The sequence below is a fragment of the Phyllostomus hastatus genome, unplaced genomic scaffold, assembly GCF_019186645.2.
Source record: "Phyllostomus hastatus isolate PE091 unplaced genomic scaffold, TTU_PhHast_1.1 phas_contig_40, whole genome shotgun sequence".
Taxonomy (NCBI): Eukaryota; Metazoa; Chordata; class Mammalia; order Chiroptera; family Phyllostomidae; genus Phyllostomus; species Phyllostomus hastatus.
Genome location: NW_025333872.1, coordinates 29,932,855 through 29,947,815, shown reverse-complemented (window position 1 = coordinate 29,947,815; position 14,961 = coordinate 29,932,855).

The window sequence follows — 14,961 nt, the reverse complement described above, 5'->3', positions numbered from 1 at the left end:
TCTGAATATATACAATTTTACTACAGTGGTCAAATTGCTTTACAGAGTCCAGGAAATTATGAAAATGGCAAAAAAATTAAAAGAACTTAAGTGCAGCTGAACCTACTCTACAGAATATGAACTGTGCACATTGTATTATAAAATAGTTTATTCCTGATTACAAGCAAAAGATGTGAAGAGTATACAGCAGACTCTGACATCCACCTCCAAACTCCCTCTGAGGAAGAGGAAGGAGCTCCTCAGTGTGGGAAGGGTCTGACTTCTGTTCTGACCCAGCTGGATTCTTCCTTCAGGCTGTATCTAGCTGTTCCTCTAGGTTTGCTTTGTTCTCATTCCATGTGGCCTGCACTAATCAGGTCTTTTCTTAACTGCCTTGATTGATTACTATTTGCAAGTCTTTAGTGCACATCTGCAAATTCTTAACTTTCACTTTAAATACCAAGTGCCTATCAAGTAATTGTTTCCTTGAGTGTAATCTACATCATTCTGATACTGCTTTTCTTTAACTACCAATAGTCTCCTTTGTGTGTATCTCTGCCTCTCTCTCTTTCACCCCAAGTACTCTTCACCTCTGCATCTGCGACCACTAACACAATCAGTGGTCTTTCCACAGCATTTGCTCTTGAGTTTCCATGATGGGAAGAATTATAAAGTCCACTTGTTTGTGTGTGAGCAGTTACTGATAGTGGTGTGAACACACTGCATTCCCTTCACTGCCTTCCAACACAGCACTCTCTGTATAACCTCAGGGAGTGTTCGCCTAGGAGCAATGTTACAAAGGTATTACTAATTAACTGCTTGTGAGAATCATCATAGGACCCTATCAGCACTGGACAACCAAGGATCATACATTTGTATCCTAAGCCAAATCTCACCATTACCTTCTTTCCCTAGCTGAACGTCCAGGTGGGTCCCATTCACCTTCCTAGCTAAAGTAACGAAAGCCCCACTATGGCAGGAGAAAGGAGAAAAGTCAAGCCACTTGTGCTCCACACCTGCTGCCATTTTTCTCTGATTTCTCTAAGTAGATAAATTTCTTTCTAGCCTTATAGTATTAAAAAGTCAAAATTGATAAATTGAGAGTATATTCCACACTGTGGAACTCAAAATTGAATCATGATGGCCAAGGTTTTTTCCCCTGAATCGAACATGTAATTTATTCTAAGAACTCATTTCACAACAAGAAAATGATTAATCATCTCATTTTTAAAAAAAGGTAAATGATGTAATCATTTAAAGTGTGTTTCACTCATACAAAACAACAAATGTTAAATATGATCTTTCGGGATAAATAAATGTCACAAATATCCCTCTTTATTATTTGATGGCTATGGGAATTTCTGAAGTATAGAATACACTGTATTACTCTTAATCCAACATGTATGCTGAACTATCACCATTTGCCAAATGAACTATAGTTATTTATATTAAATGAGTTGCAATAATGCATTAAGTTTCAAAATGCAATTTTCTAAACACTATAAAAACTGTAAAATTAGACATAGTCTCTGTTTCACAGGGTGTGACTCCAGTTTCTTTTAATTTCTGCAAAGATAGAAGTATAAATATAAATAAGAGTAAAATAAAATTAAACTGGGTAGTTGTATTTCCTATGTAGCCTGCTGAGCTTAACACCCATCAGAAGAGAGTTAGTTTTACCTAAAAGATAGAAAGAAAATGAAAGGAGTAAAATTTTCTTTCATTTGTACTATTGAATTATCCTATTCACTGGGGACCCTTACTATAATTATCATGTAATGTGCAGTGCAATCAGGTTGACTGCACGTAAGAAACTGTGCAGATATTGCACAAAATATTGCATGCAGCAACATCTCCAGTTGCCTGAACACTTAAATTATTTATTGCCTTAAATTACCTGAAAACAAAGTAAAATCTTATATATTCAAATTTCAGTTAGTTGCATAATTAATAGAGTATATATACTATACCTGGATTCCTATTGTTCAAATACTGTTTCTCAAATGAATAGAATTCTAGAACTATATTTAACTTAATATTTGATGATGTTCCTAGTGGCAATTTGGAGTCCTAAAGCTGCTTCAACATCATCATTGTGAACATTGATTATTATTTGATAGTATTCCAGAAAACACTGTGATGCCCTCAACACTATGTTCAAAGTGTTAACCTGTATCTCTGATAAATGAAAGTTTACCATATCTCCTCATAAAGAGTAACCATTTATTCCAGTTAAGCATTGAAACCTAATTTTTTATTCTGCTTCAAACTAGGGAGTAGAAACCTGAAAAGAAGGGCACTCATTGCCTAACAGTGAAAAAAGAGCTACATAAACCACAGAATCACTTTATTTGACCCCATCAGAGAGCTGGCATTGCAGGACAACCAAGCAACCTAAAGTCCCAGGACAGAGAGGCCACCCCAAGGAGAGGTGGGAGCAAGGATGGTCTCACCTGTGGTCTCTATTCCATGGGGTACAGAGAAATCAGGCAGCCTGCAGTATGAAAACAATTTCTGGGGATCTGATGCACAGCATTGTGATTATAGTTAACAATACTATTATATGTACTTGAAAGTTGCTGAGGGTAGATCTTAAATGTTTTCACCACAGAAAAGAAATGGTAGTTATGAGACACATGGTAGGTATTAGCTAATGCTGTAGTGGTAATTATATTACAATATATAAACATAACAAATCAAGACATTGTAACACCTTACATTTTCACAATGTTATATGTTGATTATATTTTAATAAAGATGGAAAAATTTTTTAAAGCTTACATGAACAACATCAAAAAAAATCAGCCAACTATGAGTGTGAGCTATTATGATAACCCAGGGAACAGCAAACACAAGGGAGTTCATACACAACTCACAAGTGTTTCCTTTTTTTCTTTTTTTCCTTTCTTTCTTTTTTTTTCTTTCTTTTTTAACAGACATTCAATGGGTACTTATAAGAAGTATTGATAGAAGAGGCAGGGTAAGAGTGTGGAGAGTCTCCCTCTGTGAGGCATAGCAGGGAGAACCAGCCACCACTGTTGGAAGGCATGCAGTCCTGCTCCTCTGCTTGAACCTTTGTCTCAAAAGGCTTAAGTTTCTGAGCAGGGACAGTTAACACTATCACTTCCAGCAGAACAGACCTATTATTTTCTGAAATAAAAGAAGATACTTCAGTTGATAGGAGAGGACGAAGCAGAAAACATAACTGAGCCCAGGATCCTTTGCCAGTACTACCAGAGGTCTCCTGCCTCTGAACCAGAGCAAGAACATCTACACCCCTGCCACAGACAGGCAGAAAAGTGGCTGCTTGCCATAGGAAGTTGGATCACTGAGAAAACTCTACCCTCAGAGGTTCTGGCACAAGTGGCCTACCTAAGCTTCAGTTGGGCCAAAAGGATAGAGGATCCTCCTGCTCCTGCCAGTCTAGGAAAGCCACAGCACTCTACTACTTGTGAGAGGGCAGAACTGTGGAGAAAACCCTGTCTATGGTGCAGGGAGAGATGGACAGATAAAAGCTAAGGGTAGAAGGCAAACAATGAGATAAAGCTTCAGGCACTAGATCTTCACCCTAAGCATAAGACATCATTAGAGAAATTTGAAGACTGTGGCATGCTTAAGATAACCACACAACTATAAAATCCAAACCCAGTTTTTTGACATTAACACTTACAATGAAATTAATAGAAACTAATAACAAATATATATGGAAGATGCCTGAATACATGAAATTCAAACAACAAATTTCTAAATAACCCACAAGTCAAAAAGAGGGTTACAAAGAAAACCAGAGAGTACTTGGTATTGAATGAAAATGAAAATATGTGTAAAAATTTGTGAGGTCCGGCTAAAAAATATGAACAGTTGCCCTGGCTGGGTAGCTCAGTTGGTTGGAGCCTCATCCTGTACACCAAAATGTTGTGGGTTCAATTTCTAGTCAGGGTATATACCTTGGTTGCAGTTTCAATCCATGGTTGGCATGTATACAGGAGACAACCAATCAATCTCTCTCTCTCTCCTCCTCCTTCCCTCCCTTTCTCTCTCTCTAAAACCAATAAACATATCTTCAAGTGAGAATTAAAACAAAAAGATGTCCAGTCAAAAATCAACATTTAAGCTTCCACCTTTAAAAAAAATGTTAAGGACAAATGTAAGCTATAACAAGCATAAGGAATAAAATAATAAAAATAAAAGTGGATATCAATGAAATTAGGAACAGAAAAACCATAGAAAAAATAAATGAAATCAAAACTGTTTCCTTGAAAAAAAATCAATAAAATTTATAAACGTCTCACCAGAATGACCAGGTTAAAAGAGAGAAGGCCAATAACAAATATCATGAGTGAAAGACGACACATTATGACAGACTCCACAGACATTTAAAGGATAATAAGAAATATTATTTTTAAAACTCTCTGCTCATAAACTTAGCAACTTACACAAAATGGAGAAATTCCTTGGAAGACACAAACTGCCAAAATTTACTACAAAAGAACACAATACTTTGATTAGTGCTAGATCTACTAAAGAATTTGAGTTCATACATAAAAATCTTTAAACAAAGAAAACTCCTGGCCTAGATGCTTTCATTGTTAAATGCATTTGAGGAAGAAATATAGTTCTTTTTAAAAGCTATTCCAGATTAAAGAAGAGGAGGAACTATTTCTCAACTCATTTTATGAGGCTAACATTACCCCAATAATAACACTAGAAAAAAAATGTTACAAGAAAAGATGGCTATCTCTCATGAACATAGACAAAAGATTCTCAACAAAATACTAGCAAATCAAATCCAGCAAAATTTTTAAACAAAAAAAAATTATTATCAAGTGAACCTTTTCTAGCGATCGCAAGACTGGCTCAACATTCAAAACGTCAAATCAGCCAACATAATTCACCATATCAACAGACTAAAGAAGAAAAACTATACAGTCATCTAAATTGTTACAGAAAAGGTACTTGACAAAATCCAACTAGGAACAGAAACTTCCTTAACATGATAAAGAGCATATATAAAAATATCTACTATAATATCATACTTAATGGTAAAGGACAACATTTCCTTCCAAATATCAGGAACAAGGTAAAGATATCTGTTCTTAACAATTATATTCAATGTCACACTACAGGCACTAATCAATGCAAATAAGACAAGAAAAAAAATGAAAGTCCAATAAACAGGAAAGGAAGGAATAAAGTCATTTCTATTAATAGGCTACACATTGCCTTAATCAATTCAAGTGGCAATGGCAAAATACCACAGACTGGATGGCTAATAAATTTTTTAAAATACCACAGTTTTGGAGGCTGGAATTCCAAGATTGGGTGCCAGCGTGGTCAGGTGAGGTCCCTCTATGAATAGAGTAGTAGACTCCTCACTGTACCCTCAGAGGGTGAGAGGGGCTACAGATCTCTCTGGAGCCCCTTTTACAAAAGTAGTAATCTCATTAATGAGGATTCTTCCTTTGTGACTTAAGCACCTCCCAAAAGCCCCACATCCTAATACCATCAGCTTTGGGAGATAGGATTCCAACATATAAATTGGGGTGAGGGTGGCACAACCATTCAAATCATAACAATTATCAACAAAGAACATCCCAAAGAATCTCCAAAAACTACCAAAAGTAGTAAGTGAGTTTAGGAAAGTTATAGGATATAAGGCCAGTATACAAAAATTCAACTGTATTTTTATAAACTAGGAAAAAACAATTGGAAAGTAAAATTTTTAAAAAGTATCCTTTATAATAGCACCAAAAAAATAAGACATTGAGGTATAAACTAACAAAATAAGTTCAAGATCTATATGCTAAAGGCTGCAAACACTGATAAAGTTGAAGAAGACAAGTGACTAGAGAGAGATACTGGGTTCACAGTTCGCATGACTCAGTATTCTCCCTAAACTGATATAGAGTTTCAAAGCAATTCCAATCAAATCCACTAGGATATTTTTATACCAATTGACAATCTGATTTAAAAATGTATATGGAAAGGCAAATAGATGTAGGAAAGACTTACATATACAGTCAGGTTTTTCTTTTACATAGGCACAAAGGCAATTCAATGCAGAAAGTCCTTTCAACAAATAGTACTTGTACAAATAGAATATCCATATGCAAAGAAAAAATCTCTGACTCACACTTCACATCAAAAATATTAACTCAAGCCAGATCATAGACTTACATGTAAAACCTAAACTCATAAAACAATAGGAGAAAAATTTTGTGACATCAGGCAAAGTTTCCCTAGATATACCAAAAGCACAAGGAAAAGTTGATAAATCAGACTTCATCCAAATTAAAAATATCTGCTCTGCAAAGACACCATTAAAAAAATAAAATTGTAGAACAGTAAATAGACAATGCTCACCAAGGGCTGAGCTAGGGAGAAATATTGGCTACAAGGGCCTGAGGGGATTTTGAGGTGCTGGAAATGTTCTATATCTTATTTATGATGATGGATATATGGCTTCATGCATTTGTCAAAGTCATAGAACTTTACTGCTAAGAAGAGTGAATTTTACTATCTATAAATATACCTCAATAAGTGACAAATATAACATTAACACATTTTACTACCCTTGTGTTTTCCTCAAAGTGAATCCAGAAAAGCACTTTTTTCTTTTCAAGAAAATTAATAACAACAGCATTGTTTTGCCAAAGTTTTAACAAGTAAATCAAAACAGAATAGAGAGTTATGATAAAGACCCACACATATTTGTAAATGTAAGTAATGATAAAGCTGGCATTGTAGAGCAGTACATAAAGCGTTTTCAATGAATAATATAGTGGAAATCTGATATCCACAAGGAAATCACAGCATACACAATAATCATGCCTCAATAATACACAATAATCAATTCCAGATGCATTATGCATCTAAATGTGAAAGCAACAATAAAGTTTCTAAGAGATAACATAAGAGATTATTTTTGTGACCTGTGTGTCAGTAATTACCTCCTAAACAGGATATAAAATATAATAATCATGAAGGAAAAGATGGATTAATTGGGCAGTATTAAAATTAGTAAATTTTGTTTATCAAAAGACACCATAAAGAGAGTGAAATAGTATGCCACACCCTGTTAGAAAACCCTCACCACACAGACAAGCAACAAAGGGCTTGCTACCATAATATACAAAAATTTCTTATAAAGTAAATGATAAGACAGACAACCTAATAGAAAAATGGGCAAGAGATTTCAAAGACATTTCACAAAGAACATATCCAAATGTCCAAAAAGCTCAAAAAAATGCATTCAAGCTCACTAATCATCAAGAAATGCAACCATAGACACAGAGAACAAACTGATGGCTGTTAGGTTGGAGGCTTGCTGGGGGGTTGGGCATAAAAGGTAAAGGGATTAAGGAGTACAAATTGGAGTTTCAAAGTAGTCATGGGGATGTAAAGTACAGTATAGAGAATACAGTCAATAATAGTGTATTAACTATGTGTGGTGTCAAGGGATATTAGATTTATCGGCAATCACTTATAAGTTATATAAATGTCTAACCATTATGCGATACACCTGAAACTAATACTGAATGTCAACTAAATTAAAATTTTTTAAATATTTTTTAAAAGATAAAAGAAATTCAAGTTAAAATCACAATGAGACACTGTTTCACACCTACCTAAATGGCTAAAATAAAGTGAAAAAAAATCATGTTTTATCTAAATGGTGAAACATGAAGAGAACCTGGAGGCTGTTGTAACAATCTCCACAAGAGATGCAAGTTAAGGAGCAACTGGCCTAAACAGGCAACCGCAGTGGAGACAAAAAAAAAAGGAATGTATGTAAGAGAGCATGCAAGAGAATTGCCAGAAACTATTAACTGATTAAATGCAAGGGGAAAGAAAAAATAACTGAGACAACAATGTCTCAAACAAGTAAGGGAAGCTTAACCACCACATACTTCAGAGAATTTTTATCTTCTTTTGTAGTGAGAAAAAACACCGTTCATTATAATCAATAATTTGTTGCATCTTTTTTACACCTAGTATTTATATTGTACATGCCAGACATAATGCTAGAATGGAGCACATTAGAAATGCTGCATCCACATATACACCTATTATAGATTACAAAATTATATTGTATATGAGGTCGGTTCAGAAAGTATCCAGCCATATACTATGAAAAATAGAGACATTTATTTAAGAAGATACAAGATACAAGAAACATTGTACATAGGACAATGGCACCTCAGTTTCCTTCAAAGTAGGCAACTTGGGACCCCACACAGTTCTCCCAGCATCTCTTCCACTGTTCAAAACACTCTGTATAATCATTTGTTGGAATTGCCATCAGCTGACCCTTCACATTTTCCTGAATCTCAACCAACAGTCTAAAATCTCTTCCCTTTCACACTTTTGAAAGTGAAACTTTCCCTTGCCACACTTTTACTTGTGCTACACTCATTGTATCATCCCTGAAGCCTTCTGAATCATCTGAATAGTCTCCTCAGAAGAATGTTCAAGCTAACACAAAAGTTAATGGAGATTCATTCCTCTACTTGCTCAGTCATTTTGAATGCAACAGCCACACAGTACACATGCTCACTTAGCAGCATCTACCACCCCACTGACTAGTACAGTGAAGTCGTCATTGTTCATACATGCACATTTCAGTCCACTCTCCTTGGCTGCCAGGTTATATTAATGTTGTGCAAACTATTCTTGTTATATTAACAATGGCTGGACTTTTTCCAGACAACCTTTGGTATATAATTACATTATATTATATGTTGTTTTTTATCTCCATTTCTTCATAGTATTTCTGCATATAAATGCAAATACTGACATTGTTGTCTTGTAAATCTTTCAATTCTGCCACCAAAAAGTTCATGTTTTATAAAGTTTTCTAATTATGCAGATGAATAAACCACAATTATGAATAACTCATCTTCAGAGTACTTTTCTCTGTTGGACTGACATCAGTTGCCCAAGACCTTATGTCAGAGAGCTTATTAGAACCCATTCACTTAAATATTTTCCAGGCTAAATTACGCTGGATCTTATTTATTTTACAGTAAGCTCTGTTTAGCTGTTTATCATTTAAAATTCCCAGGCCACCAAGCTTCCAAACAGGAGACTCAGACACTTTATGCCATGAGTGGTCACTGGTCAATTGGCATGTTTTAGAGGTCAAAGGCTGAGTCCAAGTCAGGCTGAGTCTGCCCTGGGCAAAATTTGAAAGACAAAACATGCCTTTCATTACTCTGGTTCATTCTGATTTGTTTTGTTTTGAGGAATCCCTCTGTCCCACATACAAATTTTACCTCACTGTCCCAGTCTCCCAGTCTCCTTATGTTGCCCCCTAATCACCTTCCTTCCGGCTGTGCCTTCACATTTGTTCTGATGCCGAATGTTCTCATGTCTGAATCTCACTCTCTTCACAATTATCATTCCCCCATACTCCCGTCAGGTAACAAGTTAAATAATGCATAGGTGTCACTGGTGACAATATCATTGAACACTACTATTCAGAAAATATTTTGTTTTATTACATCTTAAACAAAAGTCATTGATGTAAAAAATCAGGGTAAAAGGTCTATTTTTCAGACAAAAATGTCCCTTTTAAAGTCCCTTTTAAACTCCCTTTTAAATAATGGAATGTAAACCTCTTTATTTAAACAATATCAGTGATTGGCAGTATTTGTTTTATGGAGAATTTCTAAGTTCAGTAATTACAATATACAAGGGATAAAGAAAAGAAAGAAAAGGGAATAAAATATATTTCAATAACAGGCATAAGAAAGATAACATACCAGATCATGCTTGAAATGGCAATAGGCTGAAGATAGTTGACTAAAGAATTATGAATCTAGAGAAATAAAGTAGAAAAGGGAAAAGAGAAGATCTTCAAAATTAAAGAACTAGGGCTGGGGGATGGGGGGCTGCGGAAACCTTAGAGCTACAAATTTATTATTTCTAACAAAGAACTCTAATTATATGTATACAGGAATGGAATTGTAAATGTAGACCTTCAGCTTTATATAAATAATAAAATTAATAAGACAGTAATTAGACATTAAATTTTCTAAGAAAGTAAATCACTTGGAAAGGTGTTATAAACCTCATCGATGACAGAAAAGTTAAGCAGACCTTCAAGAAAACTTATTTTGTCACAACTTTAGAAATTCCTCTGAATTATCTCAGACAATCAATAAGAGATAACATATTTCAACATCTTTTCTTGATGTTTATGTGATGGTTCATTTTCCTGAGTTCCCCTGATGAAACAGGACTCATATTAGAAAACATGAGTTCAGAGTACAAATTCTGTGTGCTCTTTAACAACACATGGATTTCAATTGAAAATTATAAGGGAAATTTTCTAAATTATCTATTACAAATAATTGCTCAAAACTTTCCTCAGCGCCCTGTCTGGCATAGCTCAGTGGATTTAGCACCAAAGCATCGCAGGTTCGATTCCCAGTCAGGTCACATTTCTGGGTTGCAGGCCACGGCCCCCAGCAACCACACATTGCTGTTTCTTTCTCTCTCTTTCTCCCTCCCTTCCCTCTCTAAAAATAAATAAATAAAATCTTAAAAAAAAACTTTTCTCCAAAAAAATAACCCAAGAACTGCATTCTGTAACACAAGTTGAATTTGAATTATAATACCAATATTTCTACAGAATTAACACATATGAATTACATTTATAGTTTGAACTTGGTATTCTTCAGTCCTCTGCTGTGGGGATAAGGGTATTCATAGGACAAACTAGCCATGGGTCCTCAAAGGGGAAGTCCAGCAGAGGAGACAGGGCTGAGGATTTCAGACTCAGAGTCCGGAGTTCCTGGACCCAACTCACTAAGGAAGCCAGCACTGACAAAGATGCACCAAAATCTCTGTTGAAATGAAATAAGTTAACACAACCTCACAGTTTCACTCCTTCAGTCCAGGCCCTGCAGGAAATGTGTGGCCCTTTCTAGGTCTTAAGAGTTTTACTGTCTCCTTGTAGCAATAGAAACATCAAATGGGGGGAGAGGGAGGGAGAATGTTTTTGGTTGTTGCTTTTTTTTTTGTTTGACCCATTAGGGGACACAAAATTACCAAAGCTTCATCTTTGAGTTTAGCAAAGGGTTTATAGGAGTGTCTCTTATTTGTTATTTATTAATGAGAAATTTGAGGATTAATTAATTGGTATTCTTAAAAATACTTTTGGACTAATTTTTTAAATCCTTCAGCTACCTCTTTGGAAACTTTTAGAGTTTTCCACAAATGAAGTCTCCTGTTTTCATCACTAATATTTTTTCAAAAAAAAAAAGGAGTGAAATAAGTTCAAATTACATCTTTACAATGGACAAATATCTTCAGCTCAGCCCTATTCATTCAATGAGACATTTATCATCTTTAAAGCAATCAATCCCTCAATAACAATCTTGTCATTGTTAAACTTAGAAAAGCAAATTCTGAAATGCTTTAATCCTCTTCCTATTTTTGTATGAGTTTATTAAATAATGTGATTTAAAATTTTTAACATGATTCTGAATTATGCATTGATGTATATACATAAAAATTTCTGGAGGCATACATTAGAAATTGTTGAAAACATTACCTCTGGTAAATGGAACTGTGGGTAAAGGGCCAAATATTCACTATTAGCGAGATATACTTTTCTATTATTTGAATTTTTTTACTATGTGTGTCCATCATTTCATAATATGAAAATAAAATTCGATTATTTACTTAACTACTTTTGAAGGTTTGTGTTTCTTCAGATCACATGCAAGTTACATCAACAAGGAATACAAAAATAAATTAAAATAAGGCTCAACCATGGGAAATTAATTCAAAATCCTGTCCTTAAACTGTCTCCTTTCCCTGCAAAGTCTCTGAGAGATGCATATATGCAGAAGGGAATCTATATACAGAAGGCAAAGACCATCAGGTAAATCCTTTATTGCTCTGAGTCAGTGGCCCTGAACAGAAAGTCATGGCAGACCACCTGAAGACTCCTCATACCTACATTATGTAAGCCCACATAACCGATAATTTGCACTTCCCTTCCCATGCCTTCAACCAAATCAGAGGTACTCCCACTCCAAAGCAAGAAAGGCTGATACAGAACACACCAGGAAGAAGAAAAGTCAAGGCAATAGGGCATTTGCCCATGCCCAGAACCATGAGAGATGGTCTGAAGCCAAATTACTGTTGGGAAATGGGTTATCAACCAGGTGGTTATCAGTGGGAAGCTACCAAGAGAGGTTAACCTTAGGACATGGGCAGACCATACCCAGTGCTATTGCCCTAGTCACCACCATTGACACTGTGGAGGGGCCTCCACTTTGAAGAGGGCTCAAGTGCACTGTCCTGAGTCATCCTTGGTCAAAAAATAAGAAAGATGATCTACTTATATTAGGAGCCAATTACAAGTTAAGTTTATATAGAGTATTTCTTCAATATCCAGCTATTGGCATGGAGACACCATCTGGTTAGTGAAGTCACTTTTGAAAATGTATTCTCAAATGGTCATCAATGTATTTACCTTTATTAAATGTGTCATCTTTCATTTCAGAATCAATTTGAATTAAATTTGGCTAGTATTCTAGAGGATGACAGATTATTTCAGTCTGGTAGAGACATTAACGTTAAGAAGCTAACTGACAAAAAGCATAACATCAAATAGAACTCTGAGGACTACTTCACTGAAATAACAACAACATCATCTTTAAGTGTTTTTCCACACAAGATAATACTTTAAGGTCCAACCCCCAACATCATCTCACCACCAAAACACACACACACACATACACACACACACATACACACACACACACACACACACACACACACACACACACGAGCCAGAGGTCCAGACTGTGGCAGATGTTTCAAATGTTCGTTGGACTAATTAATATGTGAAATCCTTGTAATAGGTATTTATTCATAATACCTTTAACATCCATACATTCCAGAATTTCCAACAGTGCCTAGAAAATAGCAGGCAAGCAATATATATTCATGAAATGAGTGACTGAGTACTCAAAAGTTAAAAAGTCTTAAACCGAGAGAATATTTTTCCTATTCTCTGAGCCCTGTTTATCAATATTTTAATTCAATTATGTCAGTCTTTTATTGTAACTCTGCTAATTACATGTGGTTTTAATCATCTTTAGAACTGAAAATGTCTCAGTAAAAATAGCATTAATAATACATATGTGCTATGTTATTCCAATTCTTTTAAATTTGTTGAGAAATTTAATGAATATGTCCAATAACTTAGAATTGAAAATGTGTGTGAAAACTATCAGTATGATCCTTCCACACAGCCTGTATATATGGATGTTTCACATGTCCATTTTCTGATAGCAATTAATTGATTAAACATAGGTATCTCTGGTTATTAAGATTGGGAATTAGGATTCAGACTTCACGGCAATACCTGTAGAACCAAAGACCTGATCCTAGGCCAGGGTCAGCCATAGCAGACATTAGTTGGAAGGACAAGAAAATCAGGCCCACTGAAGATTGCAAGCTCCTGTGTGGGTAGGTAACCCGCCCAAGTGATATACTGAAGGACTGTTTGGGATGCACGTAGTAAAAAACAATGGCAGAATGATAGACTGGGGACAGGTTATTAAGTGTACTGTATACCAGGCTACATATATCGAATTTTATTCTGTTGCAATGGGAAACTATGAAGAGATTTTAAGTAAATCATTGACACAATTAGGACCAAGAGTCAGCAAACAAACTGCCCAAGGCTTAATGAAACTGGGCCTGCTGCTTATTCTTCTAAATAAACTGTTATCGGCAGAACATAGCCACACCCATCCTTTATTAATTATCTATGGCTGCTTTTGATCTACAATGGGAGAATTGAGTAGTTGCAATAGACACAAAGACCATGTGACCCCTAAAATCTAAAATACTGACCCCTACTATAGACTAGTATTTTAGAAAGAATTCTAGTGGCAGATGAGAAAAGGTTAGACAGAGGGCAAGGAGACAACTTATGAAGTTTATCACTTATGAATGTTTTCAGCATTTTCAGTGAATGAAAGGTGGAACTAGGAAAAGAGTTCTTTGAGAATAAAACCTACATTCTCACTGAACACTGCCAGCACCTTGTAAAATCTAGGGTCAAAAGAACTCTGAGTAACCTTATAAATTATCTTCCCAAACTCTGTAGTCCTTAGACTATTAGAAGAATTAAAACTTCATCAAAATGACTAGTTTCAATGTAACATCATTAAAAATCCCCATGCTTCTTTCAAGTACTTATAATCAGGCCTATTTTTTAAAAATTTAATCTTTATTATATATTTTTTCCATTACCATTTAGTGCCCTTACACTTCCCCCCAGCATCCCCACACTACGGTCTCTGTACATGAGTCCTTTTTCCTTTTTGCTCAATCCCTCCACCCTTCAACCTCCCCACCTCCACTAGCTGTCATCCTGCTCTCCCTCCATGAGTCTATTCCCACTTCCCTTGGAAGTTCAGTTTGTTCATTAGATTCCACATATGAGTGAAATTGTGTGGTATTTGTCTTTCTCAAACTGGCTTATTTCACTTGGTATAATGTTCTCTATCCATACTGTCCCAAAGGGTAAGATTTTCTTCTTTATTATAGCCAAATAGTATTCCATTGTGTAAAAATCCCACAGTTGTTTTATCCACTCATCTGCTGATGGACGCTTGAGCTGTTTCCATATCTTGGTAACTGAAAATAATGCTGCAATGAACATAGATAGGGGTTTTATGTTCTTTCAAATTAGTGTTTTGGGTTCCTTCAGATATATTCTCAGAAGGGGGATTGCTGGGTCAAAAGGCAGATCAATTTTTCATTTTTTTGAAGTATTTAGATACTGCTTTCCACAGTGGCTGCACCAGTCTGCATTCCTACCAACAGTGCAATTGGGTTCCCCTTTCTCCACGTCCTCTCCAACATTTGTTGTTTGTTGATTTATTGATGATAGCCATTCTGACATATGTGAGATGGTATCTCACTGTGGTTTTAATTTATGTTTATCTA